The 17,910-nt window shown below is 47.5% G+C and overlaps 1 protein-coding gene across 4 annotated transcripts in view; it reads right to left on the bottom strand.

Moving 5' to 3' along the window:
* The window catches only part of SLC35F5 (solute carrier family 35 member F5), a 681,969-nt gene that overhangs the window by 542,369 nt on the left and 121,690 nt on the right, over positions 1-17,910 (bottom strand). The gene's annotated exons all lie outside the window — the stretch shown is intronic.

Here is a 17,910-nt window from a genome sequence, read left to right as displayed (position 1 = left end):
AGGAGAGAAGTAGTAGGCAGTGTATCCAACTGCGCCTCCACAATGCAGAAGATGGCTTCCACCTCAGCTTGAACAACAAGACCAGGAAAGCGGGGGTTATTCTTTAACCAAAAATAAAAGCAATTTTGTTGTATTTTTTAGTCCTGGGATAGATAAAGAGGGTGGGCCCAGCCCAGCCTCCTCCAGACGATGACGGGCGAAGACGGGCCAGATCTTATCCCGATCTTCACCCAGACACGCGCCCAGGAGAGCCCCACCCTGCGGGAGCCCGGGGATCAACTTAAGCAAGGGGCTCCAGGCGTGGGCATGCTGCTGACGGCAGCAGCGGTGTGCGGCTACGGTCATGTGGCTTCCTGGGTTTTTTTGTCCGCCCCAACAACCGCAAACAAGGACTCCCCTGTGACATAATCATATGCATACTCCTGCAGTGTACTACCCCCTTTCTATTTCGGCATTACTTAGTCCTCGATCTCTCCAAACTTTGAGATACTTGCAAGATATCTTATGGGACAGCTTTACTACATGTATGAAACCTACCACAGTAATAAATCTGTGAATTATGCTATCTGCGGTATCGCACAGAAGTAATTCTCCACCTCGGTCATACATCCTTGCTCAAAACATACACTGAAATAAATAGGTACAAGGATAATTGCTTCCCGAATGCAAAGGTAGGGTGTGCGTAAGTGATGTAGTAACATGCTTAAGAGTTGTCTTTGGTGTAAATGCTTGTATGACTTTAGCTGTAATGTAACACTTTTCATCATTTGAATAAGGTAAAATGGGAAACGGTTAATTCCCTTCCTAAATGTCCCTTTCCATATAGTGAGATTCACTGCTTTAGTTGTTAGTGCAAGCGTTGAGTGTGGTCGAATTTAGCAATATACAGACATTCTTTCACCATTTCCCCACCTAATAAATGTTGCCAATAAAATGTAATGTGGGAACAGAATACATCGGGAAAGAACCAGCCCTGGGGATGATTTACAGTATATTACCAATCCCAATTTCTTAACGTGGCACCTCTCGGCATGCTAACATTGTTTTTCACCAGTCTTTTGCATATATCTATGTATATGGCATGGACCTAGAAGGAAAGCAACAGAGTACTGAAAAAAGGCTTGCAAAGAAAATTTTTCGTATAAGTCTTGCATTTCTATTTCAGAGTGACTGCAGGGTATGTGAGCTTAGCCAGCATCACGTTCATCTCCCAAGACGGTGAGTAGGTTTTAAATAGCTCCACATTAAGTATTTCACCATGCTATGAGAATTATGACATAACTATTGGCTACCCCTAACAGCTTGATGTAACCACTAAAATACGCAAATAAATGAGTGCTTTAGTTAGGAACAGAGCAAGGATTTATAGCTCTCCATTTACAATTTGATTCCTCATAGTGAAGTGCTTCCTAAATGTCAACAAAGGGCCACTTTCATGCCCTTTTCCAGTCATTTGGTACCAACATTAGATGATGACCCAAGGTAATTTATATTGGATGTGCTTGCCCAGACTTTAATCCTGAAAAGGGTACAAAGAGCAATTAATGTAGCAACTGTTGCAGCTCCACTAAATACTGGTTCACACCATGACTTCAGCATCGGTGGTGCACTTCTTTAAGACTCACATCCTCACATTTGAAGGAGCTCCAGTCACTGGCAGGCTGGCACACCATTCCTCCTGCCTATAGAGTTTCCCAGATTGCAAGTGTTCATGAGCAGGCTACGAAAGGTCAGTTTGCCACCTGAACAGCTTGACTGTCGACAACTATTAAGGATTGGGAAACAGTTTTGCCTCACCAATTGAGGTCCTATTAGAGCTATCAACCAACTTTAATTCTTCGATTATGACTGTAAACTAGTGATCAGGGAGTTGGTTGAAAAGCCGAAACAATCAAGGACCAGCAAATCAAGTAGACTACTATTTCCTGCTCAAGAACTATTGGTATTTCTTGTGTACTACTATAGACATTTGGTCCAGAAGAGTTCTGCCCCTCTTCTTGAAGTTACTGTGTACCTGCTTTTTGGATAATTACCCAGTCACTTCAATCACCAGTTCCTGCTGGGGAAGCCGTTTAATCCCAGCATATGCTCCATGGAAAGGTTTGCCTAGGGTACTCCGGGTCTTGCCCACCCTTGCTTCACAATATAAAACAAGGTCGTCTTGTTGTCCATCTTCATTAGTTCTGATCAATGCAGTCTAGGGATCTGAGCTCAGCTTATTCGTATGAACATTAGACTCTTTAGAGTACATGAACCTTGTACCTTGGAATCATTTCACCACATGTTTTTCAATACCAACTAAATTGTTTGTGAAATGCCCACAATGAGTAATGAGCGATATACATTAGGTCACTGCACCCAGTAGATATCTGAGTAATAGGATTGAAAACCATACTTCGGTACAGATTAATGTGGCTAGATTCATAAGTCTCTCTGACTTTTGTCTTGAGGGATACACCTTGGCTTGCCTGATTTTTTCTTGCCCCCAGCAGACCATCCCCTACGAAGACATTCAGCAGGCACGACTTCCCTACATTTAGTAATACAACAATCGCTGTAAGAGGTCGAAGTTGGCAATCTTTGCTCTCCTTTGAACTTGCAAAAGAATGTCTCAGATCCCCCGTTAATCGAAAAGAGAGACTATGTGGAAATGTTGGCATCTATATTCAACAGCCACCAGAGTCAGTTCGAAGGGAGCACCTTAAACTGATGGTGCTGCCAACTTACCATAACATTAGGGAAGTTCAGATTGTTGTGGATAACATGAATATTTAAGTGCATACTCTGAGGACCTATTGAGACAATTTATCCAGCTAGAGAAAGGAAATTATATTTAAAAGGCTACGATCCTTACCAGTGGCACATATTATTTCCCATATTCCCCCAAAACATTTTAGGTTTTCTTAGTTAGATGCTCTAAGTGAAATGGGTATCGCTCAGGGATGGGTTAAATAGCACACTGTCTAGGACGGGCCCTGCATTTCAATGATAACGACAAAAAGACTGAAACAGATCTGGAGTTACTAGTGAATCAGTTTAAGAGGGATTTGGTCTAATAGTTTGCGCTGCCATTTAAGTATTGGTGGAGGACTAAGGCTGATTTGAATATGGTCAGAAACCATCTGTAGTGTCAGTGAGCAACAAAACAAAATGATGGTATGAAAGAGGTCCAGCGTAATTACCAGTGGCTGACATTAACTCAAGCATTTCGCCATCACTTTCTTTGCTTTTGGATTTATGGAAGCGTCCTGTAATCAAGACTGACTAAATCATCTCTGTTTTGTTGTGGTCCTTGTAACTTTTTTCTCCTTATAACTGATCTCCTGGAAGGTATACGTTGTAGCCACTTCATTGCTGAGAGTATTGCTGAAGAAAGGAGCAGAAAGAAGCATTTTCTTTTAGAAGGCACAAGTGACCCTCAAATTTCATTCTAACAACCGTACGGAGTGTCCACAATCTTACTTTAGACCCCTGGTCAAAAGTCTATACAGCAGATATATCCTTGGCACTGCAGATATGCAGCCTTAGCCAGCTATTTAAATTTAGTGGTGGCAACATTCGCTGTTGTATAACCTTGTTGCATATAATAATTATTTGAATAGAATGGTTTTCACCTATATCATCTGATGAAAGGTTCATGAAGGTGGCAAAATGATGGTACATATGTCTGTCAAACCTACCCTTGATCTCTAAAGTGTTGGATGGCTTTTTATTGTAAAGAGGCTATCTTTCATCAAAAGTCCACACATCGTCATCACTGTATAGAAAACTGCGTATAATGCAAGATTCCACTTTGGAGCCACTTAGCCACTGAAATCACTTAATCTACTTATTTTGCCATGCAAGGTAAGCGGTAGCTGTGTCAAGAACCCTGCATTATTTTTTTTATCTATTCTACAAACAGGTGCTAGGAAGCCTCCAGTTTTCCTACAAACCAAGGAGCCTCAACTAAGTGTTGGTCTAGGATCCTGATGGATTCAAATGTTCACTAGAGTTTTTCTAAAAGTGCACTAGGTTCTGTGGCATCAAGTGGGAAAATCAAATAAGGAAACTGGAGGGGGCGTGGCTAGCAGCCGACAATGGCGGCAGCAAACTAGAGAGGCTCCCGGCGTAAGGCGGCATCCCGCATCAATCCGCATGCCAATCCGCCCAGCAACGAACTCAGAAGGGATGCCCCGGGTCCAGTGACCGATCGGCAACCGGAGGAGAAGTTTCGAAGCAGCGACGCACCAGGAACTGGTGGAGAGACGACACTCCTGACGGGGCCTAGTGACAGACGGCGAGCAGCGGGCTGTAGTAGGAGCGGTGCCCGGGCGGAAGTGGGGCCTCAGCGGAGATCGCCTACCGGAAGTGCTCGAGGCGAAGGACAGAACTAGCAAAACGGCGGTGGAAAGCCTGGCGACCCCCGCAGACCATCCACGAGCAGTGAGTGTCATCACGTAATGGCGCAACACTGCGGGAAACGGCGACAAAGGAAAGTAAAGGACGCCGGAAAACGTATGACGACGACGCCATTTTACAAGGCTACACCATCCCAGGCACGAAATCCTTCGAAACACAGACATAGCACACCCGCGCTAAGACTCAGCAAGCATAAAAGAGAGAACAACATCAGCACGGCGGCTGAGGAAGCGGTGCGATCTCCCTGCTGAGCACCGGAACTGAACGCCCAGTCAATATACTTGGACAAAGAGAACAATCTAATAAGCGAGGCGCAATCTGAGCTCGGGCGACCCCCCCGATCAATACACTCGGGGCAGTCATCGGCAGAATACCACTCCGCTGGCTAGGTCTGATAGTGCCTAAGGCGGATATAAGGAACAGCGCACCGCTGCGGGCCTGTAAACTCCAGCAACGGTAGGAGTAGGCGCACGAAGATCATATATTATAACGGGACTCAGATGAGCGGAGTGTTTGTACAACCCCGCCCCATAACGTACGAAGCACCACTCAGCGGTGAGCAGACTCCTGGTTTGTAACCATGGCGGGCAGAGGATCTAAGCATAATTCTGACAAATTCGCCTACGAAAAGCAGAATCCCCCCCTGACGGAACAACGAAAGTCACTGGGGAAAGCGGTGAAGGGCGAAGGAACAAAGAAGGCCACGCTGGACGACGTGCTGAATGCCCTGGCCCAGGTGCAAGCGACAGTGGGGGCAACAGCGACAGAGGCAACCCTTATACGCGCAGATCTCAAAAAAATTAACGAACGGGTGAAACAAGTGGAAGTTGTGACTAAATCGTTAGTGGAGGATGTGTCGGAGCTGCAAGTGGAATTGGAGAAAATGCAAGCTGATAACAAATCGCTCAGAGAGAAGCTGGACGACCAGGAAGGACGCTCCCGGAGGAACAACGTCCGTATACTAGGAGTTCCGGAATCGGAAGCTACGGGTGCTATGGACCTCTATGTGGAAGACTTGATTAAAAACCAGCTTAATCCAAAGGGCCTCTCACACTTTTTTTCTGTGGAAAGGGCCCACAGAGTACCAGGAGGGAAGCCGAAACCAGGGGCCCCGCCGAGGCCAATATTAGCGAGACTCTTTAACTTTCGCGATCGAGACACCATTTTGCAGGCGGCCAGAGTGGCGCCGGCCATCCAAATCCAAAACTCCAAAATATCCTTTTTCCCAGACTACACGGCAGTTGTCTCGCGGAGAAGGAGGACATTCCTGGAAGTGAAAAGGACGTTGTGAGAACAAGAGCTGCCCTACTCAATGTTGTTCCCGGCCCGGCTTCGGGTGGTTGCTGACAAAAAGGTCTGGTTCTTTGATTCCCCGGAGGCAGCCAGGGACTGGCTCAAGGGTTGGCGCACCGCGGTACCTCCACGCAGAACAAATAGAACGAACCATGGACACCGCAACAATAGTCGAACTGGGTCACAAACGTCAGGCAGAGGAGGCGAGGGAAAGTCACCGACACAAGAACTAACCGAGGCCGAAGGAGGAGAATAACTCAGAACAACTAGCGCAACAATGGACGCTGACTTCCTTTTATTTGAACTAATCGCTTAAGGGTCACAGTTGGACGCTGACCTGGGTAGCCCTGAAGAGTGCAGGGATGCCGCCTGCCTGGGGAGACGCTCTCCCCCAACGAGCAAGTACTCTGGTTTTGGGATGGGTTAAGCGCTCTGCTCAGTTGGGGAGGCGGGCAGTTGAAGGTCAGTTAAGCAGGGAGGCAGGGAGGGGGGAGGGGGGATTGTTTAGTAATTGTTAGAAATTCACAAGTAAGGTCGAGATATGATGTTTTACATCTGCGTCGCTTAGCCAACAGGAAGAAGCAAAGAGTCCGGGTCACGAGCCTTGATAGGCGCACACACGACTACATGACTAGCTATGGCGGACGGTCTGATATGTAGTGCGGAGGGGGTCGAGTCACAATCACAAGGCTCTCCCCTACGAATACTGACACGGAATGTGAGAGGTCTGGGAGATAAGGTGAAACGCGGCCTGGTATTAACCGCACTGAAGAGGCAGAAGCCTGTCCTAGCACTCCTGCAAGAGACACACTTAACGGGGGGGGCGTACAAGGCCCTGGACAGGAGAGGATACAAAATGATAGTACATTCAGAGTTTACTTCAGGCTCTCGGGTACTGGCATTTTAATTAAGAAGTCCTCACAATTCATTCCACTAAGCACCAAGACTGATGGACAGGGATGTTTTGCGGCCCTGCAGGGACAGTGGGAGGGACGGCTCATCAACGTAGTCTCGGTGTACATCCCCCGGCGCTTCACTCAGTGAAGCTTCCGGCACTAGGTGACTTTTTACTGACCCTTCCTGAGGGAGATGTTATTCTTGGGGGGAGACTTTAATGCCACAATAGACACACAGCTCGATAAATTCCCGGCGACGGCCCAGACTGGGGGACCTTCCCGCTTCCAACGATTCTTGACAGCTATGGGTCTAATCGACATATGGCGACATGCTCACCCTCAGGAGAGACAATACACCTTCCACTCCACTATCCATAACAGTCTATCGAGAATCGACTACTTCCTAGCGCTGCACGATGGTATACAACACGTAGACACCATAGACATCCTTCCTAGAGGTATATCAGACCACTCTCCAATCACCCTAACAGTCTCCACCCAAGAGAAGTCTCGTAAACAAATCTACCCCATACAAGCCGCATATTTTAAGGTCCCTAAGGTCAGGAAGGCTCTCAAAATGGCGACAACACAGTACTTCACGGAAAATGACGCCTCGGTGCGTTCCTCTGAGGTTCTATGGGAAGCATATAAGGCGGTATTAAGGGGGCAAGCCATAAATTCGATCACGGGCTACAAAAGGGAAAAAGCAGCCGAGCTGGCTAGGCTAGAATTGGCACTGCGAGATACGAGAACAGCGCACGAGACACATCCCACGCCAGACACGTCCCACGCACTACACCTCCAACAACAACTGTACACGGACCATGTTCGGCATCAAGTGAAGGGGCAAATAGCTGACACACAGAACAGGATTTATGATGTAGGGGATAAGGCGGGTAAGACGTTGGCCGGGCTGGATAAGAAGGGGGGGGCTCCAGAGGTATCCAGCAAGTGAGGGACAGACTAGGAGTAGTTCACACAAGCCCTGAACAAATAGTGGAGGCACTCGCAGTACACTTCGAAGAGGTTTACACCCCAGAACGGGAAGTATCAGCTGAAATGGCTAGGGCGACTCTAGAGCCGATCGGGACTCCGACGCTACATCCAGAGGCATCAGCTGAGTTAGATGCAGATATAACTACGGAAGAGATACACATGGCTATACGAACACTGAAACCTGGCAAGGCGCTTGGACCAAATGGCATCCCAATAGAGTGGTACCAGACCATGCCGGAGAAGTTGAGTGAATACCTACTAGCTATGTATGAGGAGTGTTTGGAGAAGGGCGAACTTCCACTGGATCAAAGAATAGCTACCATAGTAGCAATCCCCACACCTGTGAAACCGCCAGAGGATTGCTCCTCATATCGCCCTATCTCCTTGCTTAATGCAGAAGTTAAAATCCTGGCCAAACTCCTTGCTACGCGACTTATGTCACATCTACCCGATCTCATACATCCAGATCAATCCGGATTTATGCCTCACAGAAATACTGCGCTGAATCTACGCCGAGTGCACGGGGTGTTGGCAAGGGCGGAATCGATCCCTGAACAAGCGGTCATACTGGCCCTGGATGCAAAGATGGCCTTTGACCTAGTGGAATGGAACTATCTGTTTGAGGTCCTTGCTTGTCTGGGTTTCGGCTCCAAGTTTATAGCATGGGTCAGGCTATTGTACACTAAACCGGTTGCACATGTGGTGGCAAATGGTCACATTTCACGAACATTCCCTTTGGGGAGAGGCACCCGCCAAGGTTGCCCCCTCTCACCATTACTCTTTGCAATCGCTTTAGAACCATTAGCAACTTTGATACGAACAACGCCACTACTGAAAGGAATACACTGGACGGAGGGCTGGGAGGACCGACTCTCCCTATACGCGGACGATATGCTGGTGTACCTAACGGACCCAGAACGTGGGGTGCCGGCACTCCTGACTCTCTGTGATGAACATGGCAAGATCTCGGGATATACTTTAAATTGGAATAAATCGGAGATGTATGTTCTGAAGGGCCCGGTCCCGGCATTGAGCGCAGAATGCCCCTTAAGGGCAGCTGGCTCTTCCTTTAAATATTTGGGCATCCATGTTACAATGGACCCAACGGAGTTTATGCAGAAAAATCTGGCGCCACCCATGGAGCGGCTTAAGCAGGACGCTAAGTTCTGGGCGGGGCTGCCTCTAACGATGCTGGGTAAAGCGGCACTTTATAAAATGATGTCCCTGCCCCGTTTCTTATATATACTTGAGAACACACCATACCCGGTGGCATCAGCATACTTCAGGAAGGTGGCGGCATTGGTGTCCAGTCTTTTATGGGGTAACCGCCCGGCACACATCGCACAGGCCAAAATGCACAGGGGATAGTTCGACGGGGGAATTGCGTTGCCGAATCTGAAATTGTATTACTGGGCAGCACAACTGAAACCCATTAATCAATGGATCCATGTTCCGCAAAATGACCCGGCATTCCAGGCAGACAGGGCGCAGCTCAGCACAAATAGTCTGCTGGCCCCGCTTTATGACCAGCAAAGAGTGCGCAAATTGGTGGGACCCACGAGACTTACCGCAGCGCTGTGGCATACAGCGCTAGCGGCGCTAGGTTGGAAAGGAAAAATAACCAAGCTTACATCACTGTGGGACTCTCGGCCCTGGGAAACCTGAGGACAGTAAGGGCTTCTCTCATTGGGACAATATAGGGATATCCACGGTGGGAGACCTATGGGAAAAAGGAGAGGTAATTCCATTTGACCGATTGAGGGAACTATACGACCTGGGAGCACAGGAGTCTTACCGCTACGTTCAGATACGTCACTCACTGCCATCTCCCCTGGAGCGGGGGTGCCAGAATCCTCCCCGCTTGAGGATCGCCTCCTCACAGATTTTATGATTGAACGAGCGACATCACTTACGTACCGCAAGTTGCTTAACAACTTGCCGGACCCAATGATGCAATTGAAGGATAAATGGGAGGGTGACATAAATGCTATGGATGAACACGAATGGAATGAAGCGCTGGCGTCGCCAAAAGAAGTTGGCATCTCTGCGAGATTAAGGCTCGTACAACTTAAAGTTTTACATAGAGTATACTACACAAGGACGACGTTGCATCGCATTCACAGAGCACAACACCCCTATTGCCTTCGTGGTTGTGGGGAGGAGGGTACGTTCTTCCACACAATATGGGATTGCCCACGTATCCAGGAATACTGGAGGCAAATAATGCGCACTATATCGCAGACCTTGGAGACCTCCCTGGTCCCCGAGCCACGAAAATGACTACTAAATGTATGGGGACCCAACGATTTGTCCAGGCATGGCCAACTCTGGGTTACTTTAGGCATGATAATAGCCAAACGAGACATTGCGCAGCGCTGGGGGGAGGCGGAAGTACCAACGAAAACACAATGGTGCATGAACATGGACAGGGTGATGGTAACAGAAAGGGCGGTCTACTCTAGCCGGGCCTGCTCAGGGAAATGGAATAAAATCTGGACCCCATAGAATGTGTACAGAGGGGAGATCTGTGAACCCCTGTCGGAGGACGACCCACCAACATCAGATGAGGAGGGGGAGGAAGACTAATGTACTCTAAAGGTGCAATAAGGGAAAGGGAGTCCACTGGACACGGGGAAGAACCTAGGACCTAGATGACAAGGATTTGAGGGAGTACAAGGGTGGGACCCCTGAAGAGCCACATTCACGAGAGCCCACTTATTCCCAGCATTACATTTTGTGCCCGGCTCTGTGGGAATAAGTATAGGTATACACAGTGGGAACGCTTACAGACTCAGCTAATGCGAAACTAACTAATCGTTGATGACCGCAATGTGATTTCTTTATGTTTTTTGTTGTTTTTGTTAAAAAATAGAAAACCAAACCTATATAGATTAGCAAACTATTGCGAATTATGTGCCTTTTAATTTATTTCGTAATTAACACTTCTAGAGCAAGACAACCAGTTTGAGGCTTCAACCTGTTGATACGCAACTACCAAAACAAGTTTGCGGCCGGCCCCATGGGTTGTAGGCCAAAAGCTGTGTGAAACTGAAAGGTACAATAAAGGTTTTAAAAAAATAAATAAATAAATAAGGAAACTGGAGGCAGAGAACTGATGAACAAGCTGTACAATATTTTAGATCTTTTTCTACATATTGCTTGTATTTTGGTAAGCAACAAAGTTGCTAAACATTATGCACACCCCAATGTTGCTAGCAAATCAAGACACTATGCTATGTGCAGGCCATTATATACTCAAGGAAATCAGGAAGCAAGCATGGGGAAATGGAAACTCTGGTACAATACTAGATTAATACTAGATTAAGATAGAGCGAGTATTGATACTAGTAGCTGTCTCCAGGTCCCTTCATGGTCTAAGCCTCACTCATTTCCATAAGGTAACTGCAGACTGCATGATAGAGGGTGGCAGAGGAATGAACGTCCCCAGGCTAACTCCCCAAGAGGCAGGTAGATCACCCCTGGTCCAGCACCCAAACAAGGAGCAAATTCTCTGAGACAATCCTCAGTAAAAGAAGAGGAGCTGCGATGTGGAGAGCCATCAGCGGCTTTCCTGTAGAGATGTATGATGATGTGAAGGTAATTGTGGTTGTAACTGTTGTTGAAAACTCAGGAAACATGAGAAGAAAACATGCCAAGAAATGCTGTAGGAAGGTGCACCAGAAGGCCAAATACGTTGATAAGCAAATGCTTGCAATAAGCAGCTGTACAATACAATTTTAGATATTGTTCTACATATTACTCGACTTTCAGCAACCAACAAAGTTGCAAAATATTATGCACACCCCAATGGTGTCACAAGCAAATCAAGGCACTATGCTATGTGCTATATTTTAGGGTTTGCTGGTGAGAGCAAATAAGGCTTATTGTGCAAAGTGTACACAATCTCTCTGGGTATTAATGAGACATTAAGTGAACAAATCTCTAGCTTATTTTGGAGGTAACTCCTTCCTATGGCACTCTTCAGAAAGAATTTCAAAAAGTACAAGCAAGCTGTATCACTCACCTCTTATCTCGCTGGGTTACAATGGGACACGTTGTCAGAAAGAGTATGCGAATATATTGAAATGAGAGCTATACTAGTCAGGTCACTGAAATCGGTTTTTAAATTTGGTTCTGAATTGTGTACATATAGCCGTGTTTTTTTAAAACTTTAGCAGTAGAGTTCCTCACAACAGGTGTTTATGGGTGCTTTGAGGTTATGTCTGCTGGCACAACGCAGTGCAGTGATGGACTTGTGTTTTGACAAGACTAAGCATGGTGAAATGAGTGCCTGCTAATCTTTTATTACAGTCAACATTGTTACTGCCATGTCTGGAATGGCAACATGAAAAGCAAGTTTGTATGCTGTTTACTGTATGTAAGTTACAGTTATAAGAAATGGTGTTACACTTGTTTGTAAATCTACATTGATACCGGCAACTGGAGTGGGACGTCTCAGGTTAGGCAATTTTTGGTCCCTTTTTTTTCTTTTTTATACAGGAGTCCCGTATTGAGCATTGGTAGGTAAACCACTGCTGTGTGCATTCAAAACAGTGGCACAAGGCGTTCTTAGCGCGAGGACTTACCATCTCCATGGAGTCGCACATAGACTCTTTAACTACGTATTTTTTGCTGAGCAGCTCTCCGAGCTGCTGTTTTTAGGTTTTGCCTAGCGAAAGCTGCGCTTTCTGCGCAGCTTTTCGCGCAGGCGAAATCCTGTTGAGAACTGTAGGGTGCTTTGGTTCGGCCCTCGTCGTTGATTGGCTGGCTCCGTAAACGGAGCCTTGCCATTGGACGAGGGGCCTGTCCGTCAATGCCGGACCAGACACGGGGGCGTTCCCGACATTCTTTGGCTTTTGCCGACGTCACGGGACGCCGGGAACGCCCCCGTGTCTGGTCCGGCATTGCCGGCACTTCTGCGTCTCTCCTAACCCCGTGACTGGCCGGCCGGCCAATCCTAGCGCGGCCGGCCGGAAGTGCCCGCCCCCCGCAGCCCGGGGGAAGAAGGAGAGGAAGACGGCAAGCACTATGGCGGCGCCCGCGGGGAGACCGGAGAAGTGCCTCTCCAACCTGCCGCTCTGTCTGGGCTGCCCAGCCTGTCGCTGCTCGCCTCCCAGACCAGGTGAGTCGATTTATTTGTTTGTTTTTTTCCCTCCTCCCCTACCCTCCGAGCCCCTGCCCCAACCTGTCTTCCTCCTCGTGGCCGGGGCTATGTTTAGGGGCGCTAGGCCGCCCGCATGGCCGGGCTTTGTGTGCCGGTTACGGGATGCCTGGGAGATCCACGGAGGCTCTTGAGCCCCTGCGGGGGGATACAGGGGGTCCGCTTTGTGTCGCTTCAAACCCCCTGGCGAGGTTCCGAAGCGCTCTGATTGGTGTTAGGTTCCTAAGCCCCATAAGTTTTATCATAGCGAGACTTGCCTGCTCCCCGTAAAATAACTCACTGTAGTGTTGGAAACCGTGCTTCGAAATGGAGGCAGCTCAGTGAGTCGATGGTCAGGGTGTAACAAGGCTCGCGGTGTCAGTCTGAGTTCCTTTGGACCTGGGAGGAGGGGGGGGGGGGCGAGCAGTGACGTAACAATAGCCCCCGCGTTGCTCACATCATCACTGTGCACGTTTTGTTACGACACTTGGGGCAGAGGGACCTGCAGGGGGTCCCCCTGCGGCCCAAGTGATAGACGTCCTTCCTTATAATGATTTCCGCCTGCCGGAATGTTCGCACTCACGTTCCCCTATTGAGGGTGTATTTTATTTAGGTGAGTTATTACACATATCAGGAACTGGATACAAAGCGCAGAAAACATGTAACTGTAGCATTTACACCTATTCACAGAACGGAGTCCCATGCACCTCAAAACCAAGCAGACAACATCCAACAAAGAAACGCCACTGTCGGTGATTGTTAGTGACGGGTAAAGAGAACAGTTTACTCGTCAATGGATGGCCCCTTGAAATAGGAGAACAGTATTGGGTGAATATTCGGGCTGACCCCAGAACTCAGAGCACAGGATGCGATGCAGGCGGTAGCCGGGAGCGCTCACAGAACTCTTTAGAACTACGACTTATGCGACACACATTTATAGACGGCTTATAGTGTATATTTGCACGCTTTTTCTTATTATGGCTCAGATTTACAATTGTATAAACAGGGAGACGAAACGATTTGCCCAGAATCACACGATTTTTTTTGTCAATTACTCTGGGCGAGAGTGAGACATTAATTCAGCAGAACACATCGCCTCCCTCTGCCATGTATCGGACAGATATTTGAAATGTGATTTCAAATCCCCCGCGAGCTCCGGAGCTGTTTCTAGGCGGCCCGATTGCATTATTTTTATAGCGCTTCAAACCCCCTGGCGAGGTTCCGAAGCGCTCTGATTGGTGTTAGGTTCCTAAGCCCCATAAGTTTTATCATAGCGAGACTTGCCTGCTCCCCGTAAAATAACTCACTGTAACTTCAGATTTACCAGGTGCCATCCTGACTACATGTATTTGTCACAATCTCAGACCAACACATTCATATTACGGTTGAGGTTTTTATGAATGGATCCTATTATGGCCAGATTTTTGTGAATGGGTGATATTATGGCGAGGTTTTTTATGAATGGATGGATAATATTATGACGAGTTTTTTATGAATGGATCCCTAATCTTTAGTCTCTGTACAGTCTGATTTCTTGTAGCCTCAGCAGATACATCTTCTGTTGTCATACCGGTTAAATAGGAACAGAAACTGTTTTTTTTCAGTTGGTTTGCTGCAGGTTAATCGAGATTTTAAGTTTTTCGAAAAGGGGGGCCAGCCAGGGCAGGAGAAGCCTTTCTCTTTTCCTGACCCCGGCTCATCAACAAGCGCCAACCATAAGCATTCTCGAACGGTCCTTGGTTTGATGACGTCAGCTGAGACTTACTGAGGCATCATTCACTGGAAGGTCCCTCCATGAGAGAGAGAGAGGCTCGAGGCACGTTCGGCAAAATTAAAAACTATCAATTAAAAACACGTACAAATCTTACATGCACCAAAAAACTGGGGCGTAGGAGCGGAACAATTCGACGTCAAACTATAAGAAATGTCGTGACATCGGTGACGGATGGCTCTGCTCCACATAACAATGACAATGTTTTCCAGGCTCCTTTGACCAGTCTCAGCTGCGTCCCAATCTTTGCCCGACATAAAATACATCTAAGATGTTTTCCATACAGTGCTAAATACCGAACTTCTGCCATTGCCAAGCGCTGTAAAGAACACATTTCACAAGTAACCTATTGAACCAACACGTAAGGATGGAATTCTTAGTTTGCCCTGCAGGGCTCAGGGCAGGGACAGGCCTTATAGTTACCATAAGTTTATTGGGGCATTGAAGGGGAATATGGGGGTATTGTGTGTGTGTGTGGGGGGGAGTGGCAGATCGTGTGTAGGAATGTGCCAGGTGTGCTGCATTGTCTCAGGCAGAGCGGTGTGTCTGTCGTGCCTAATTTATGCACATGAGTGTTTGCTGGGGTGTCCTTAGTGCTTGTGCTTAATAGAATGTAGCTAATATGTTCACGCGCGTGCGTCCCGGCGTGGGGGTACAGAGCTTGCCTGCTTGTGCCTCCGTGTGCCCCTGTTGCCTGCTTGTGCTTCCGTTTTCGTGCCCCTGTTGCCTGCTTGTGCCTCCGTTTTCGTGCCCCTGTTGCCCGCTTGTGCCTCCGTTTTCGTGCCCCTGTTGCGTGTGCCCCTGTTGTCAGCTTGTGCCTCTGTGTGCCCCTGTTGCCTGCTTCTGCCTCCGTGTGCCCCTGTTGCCTGCTTCTGCCTCCGTGTGCCCCTGTTGCCTGCTTGTGCCTCCGTGTGCCCCTGTTGCCTGCTTGTGCTGTGTTGGTGTGTGTGGAGGGCTCTGTGTGGCTGTGTGTGTAGGAAGCTTTGTGTGGCTGTGTGTGTGGGGGGCTCTGTGTGGCTGTGTGTGGGGGGCTGTGTGAGTGGGGGGCTCTGTGTGGCTGTGTGTGGGGGGCTCTGTGTGTGTTTGTGTGTGTCATTTGCGATAGATAAAGCTAGTGGCATTGTAAATGACAATGCCATTTATTTATGTTAAAAAAAACATAAATAAAAATAATGTCAAGAGCAATGCCAATAGCTCTAACTTTAACAAAGGCAAAACCATTGCATTGTAAATGCTTGTTATGCTTTGCTGCTCGGACGAGCCTTTAGCCACCCAGCGTGCGTCACCCCTGCGTTCCGCCATCTTGGGTTTGGAGGCAGCACACAATCTCTGGGGCAAAGTTGTGTACCGTTTTCTCCAGCATCAAGTGATCACATGCTGCCAACCGCGAACAGTCTGGTTATGATGACTGAGGTTTTAGCCATCCGGGCACGTCGTTGGATCCCGGTGTACTGTTTCTCCGCATTTCTTGTGGGATTAAGGAACAATGCGGAAATGGAACAGTGTCTGTTGGCCTTTCTTTTTGTATATCGACTGTGTTTCGATTTAGGAATCATTCCCCTCAGCCTCTCTCGTGTGAGATGATTAACAAGTTTTGCAGTGTGTATTTCCTCTGGGTTAGTTTGATGACTTTACTCACAGCTGCATAACGTTGACTTTCTTCCAGTTCATTCTTTTAGAGCCACATTGTGTGCAGCGACAGCAATGTGATGCGAACATCTTTAATAGTTAATTATATTAAACAACAGGCTGGTTCACATCACACATGCACGGCGAGTCAAATCACAAAGAGCAAGTTGTGCCAGTCTGTTCAGTGACTCTTTTCCATCTTAGAAGTGGCACACAACGTTAGATTTGGATAGTGTCTCGTTCCACAGTTCAGAAGTTTCTCACCGAGATTATTTATTTTTTGGGTGTTGCTAGCTGGATCACTCTCTATAGCTCAGATGCAGATGTATTTTCTTTGTGATGGCTTTAGGTAGGTAAGGTAAGGTAAAGTTTATTATGCATAGTTAATTAAAACCAGTGCAAAAACGTTTTACAAACAAACCACTATTTAGCAGGTCCTGCTGCCCTTGTGATGTGTATTCCGGTTGAAAGACCAAGATCTCTGTTAATTGTTGTATGCTTCCTTCCGCCTGCTGTTTTATTGATGTATGATGTGCTTGGACTAATGAGCCATGACGTGGTTGAGCTTCGTGAAATGCCAGGTGATTACCTTCGCCTGGCATATTGGCGGTGTGTGTTATTGCTTTAGTTGAGACAGTTTGCTTTAGTATTGTTCGCGTTTCGAATGGCCATTTTACCTGTGAGTGCTCTGTTTGGCTAGGAACAGAATGAGTAGTCGTGATTGGTGTGTCTCTAGTTAGATCTTCATGATTTGAGCTTGGCGTTGAGCCAATGGTTCTTTTCCTGACCCCCTCCTTGGAGTTTGACGTGGGTGGTTGCTTACTTGCGGCTGTTATTAATGTTTTTTGGTTGGTCGTCTCATCGGGTATTTCCCTTTGGAAGGGGGGCTCCTTATTTAGAGGTGCTGGGTCTCCCGCTTGGCCTTCGGAGACCCACACTTGGTTGTTCTTAGTGCTGCTAGGCTGTGTAAACGGTTTGGTCTTTGGGCATTGTTTATGTTAACCAAAGATTTTTCCTTTGGGCCAAAGAAGATGGGGAAGTATTTTGTTGTAGCTATTTGAGGTTTTGGATTGCGCCCTTTTCTTTTTTGTTGGCGCTGTTGTTTGGCGTTAAGTTTTTGCGGGAACTCCAGTCCCGTCAGAGTTGTCTCCTCATTTGCAGGGGCATGATGAGCGGTTAGCTTTGTTCCGGATGAATTACTCCTGGAGTCTCCCTCTTTGGTTTTATTGGGCCCCATTTCTTTTGTTGCATTTCCTCTGTGTAGATTCCTTATATCGCCTATTAGGTCGGTTAACATTGAGGGCAGTGTAGCTAATTTGTCCACTGCCTGGCTGCAGTTGCAGCTCAGGTAGGTGCTTGTTTGTGCTCTCATTATCAAGTTATTCAAGTTGCCCAGCTTGTCGTCGATGCCGGCTGTAAAAACTGCCAGTGTATTAAGAAGGGTAAGTTGTAACTCCATTATTTCTGATTGATATTGCAGGGCATCTACTGCTAGCTGGATTGTATTTAGCAGTGAGTTCCTTCCCCCGCTCTTTCTCATTAGAGATATTAATGGAGTTGTTGATGTTGTTGGCTACCAGAGGTGGATAGAGGGAGTGGGGCTCTTTGTGATCTGGTGTGTAGGTTCCTAGCATGTCTTCCCATTCTTGTGTGTTAAGGTAAGACACTATTTCCCTGCCTTCAGCTTTCCTGCTACAGTTGTGAGGGCTTGCTGCCCCCCTGCCCGAGGTGCTTGTTGCTAAGCCATAGGTTTCCGGATCTGTGAATGGTGGAGCACATCCAGC

This window comes from Lissotriton vulgaris, chromosome 2_1 (genome assembly GCF_964263255.1).
Source record: "Lissotriton vulgaris chromosome 2_1, aLisVul1.2, whole genome shotgun sequence".
Classification (NCBI taxonomy): Eukaryota; Metazoa; Chordata; class Amphibia; order Caudata; family Salamandridae; genus Lissotriton; species Lissotriton vulgaris.
The sequence above is the reverse complement of the archived record's forward strand: the minus strand, read 5'-3'. Positions and strand labels throughout refer to the sequence as shown.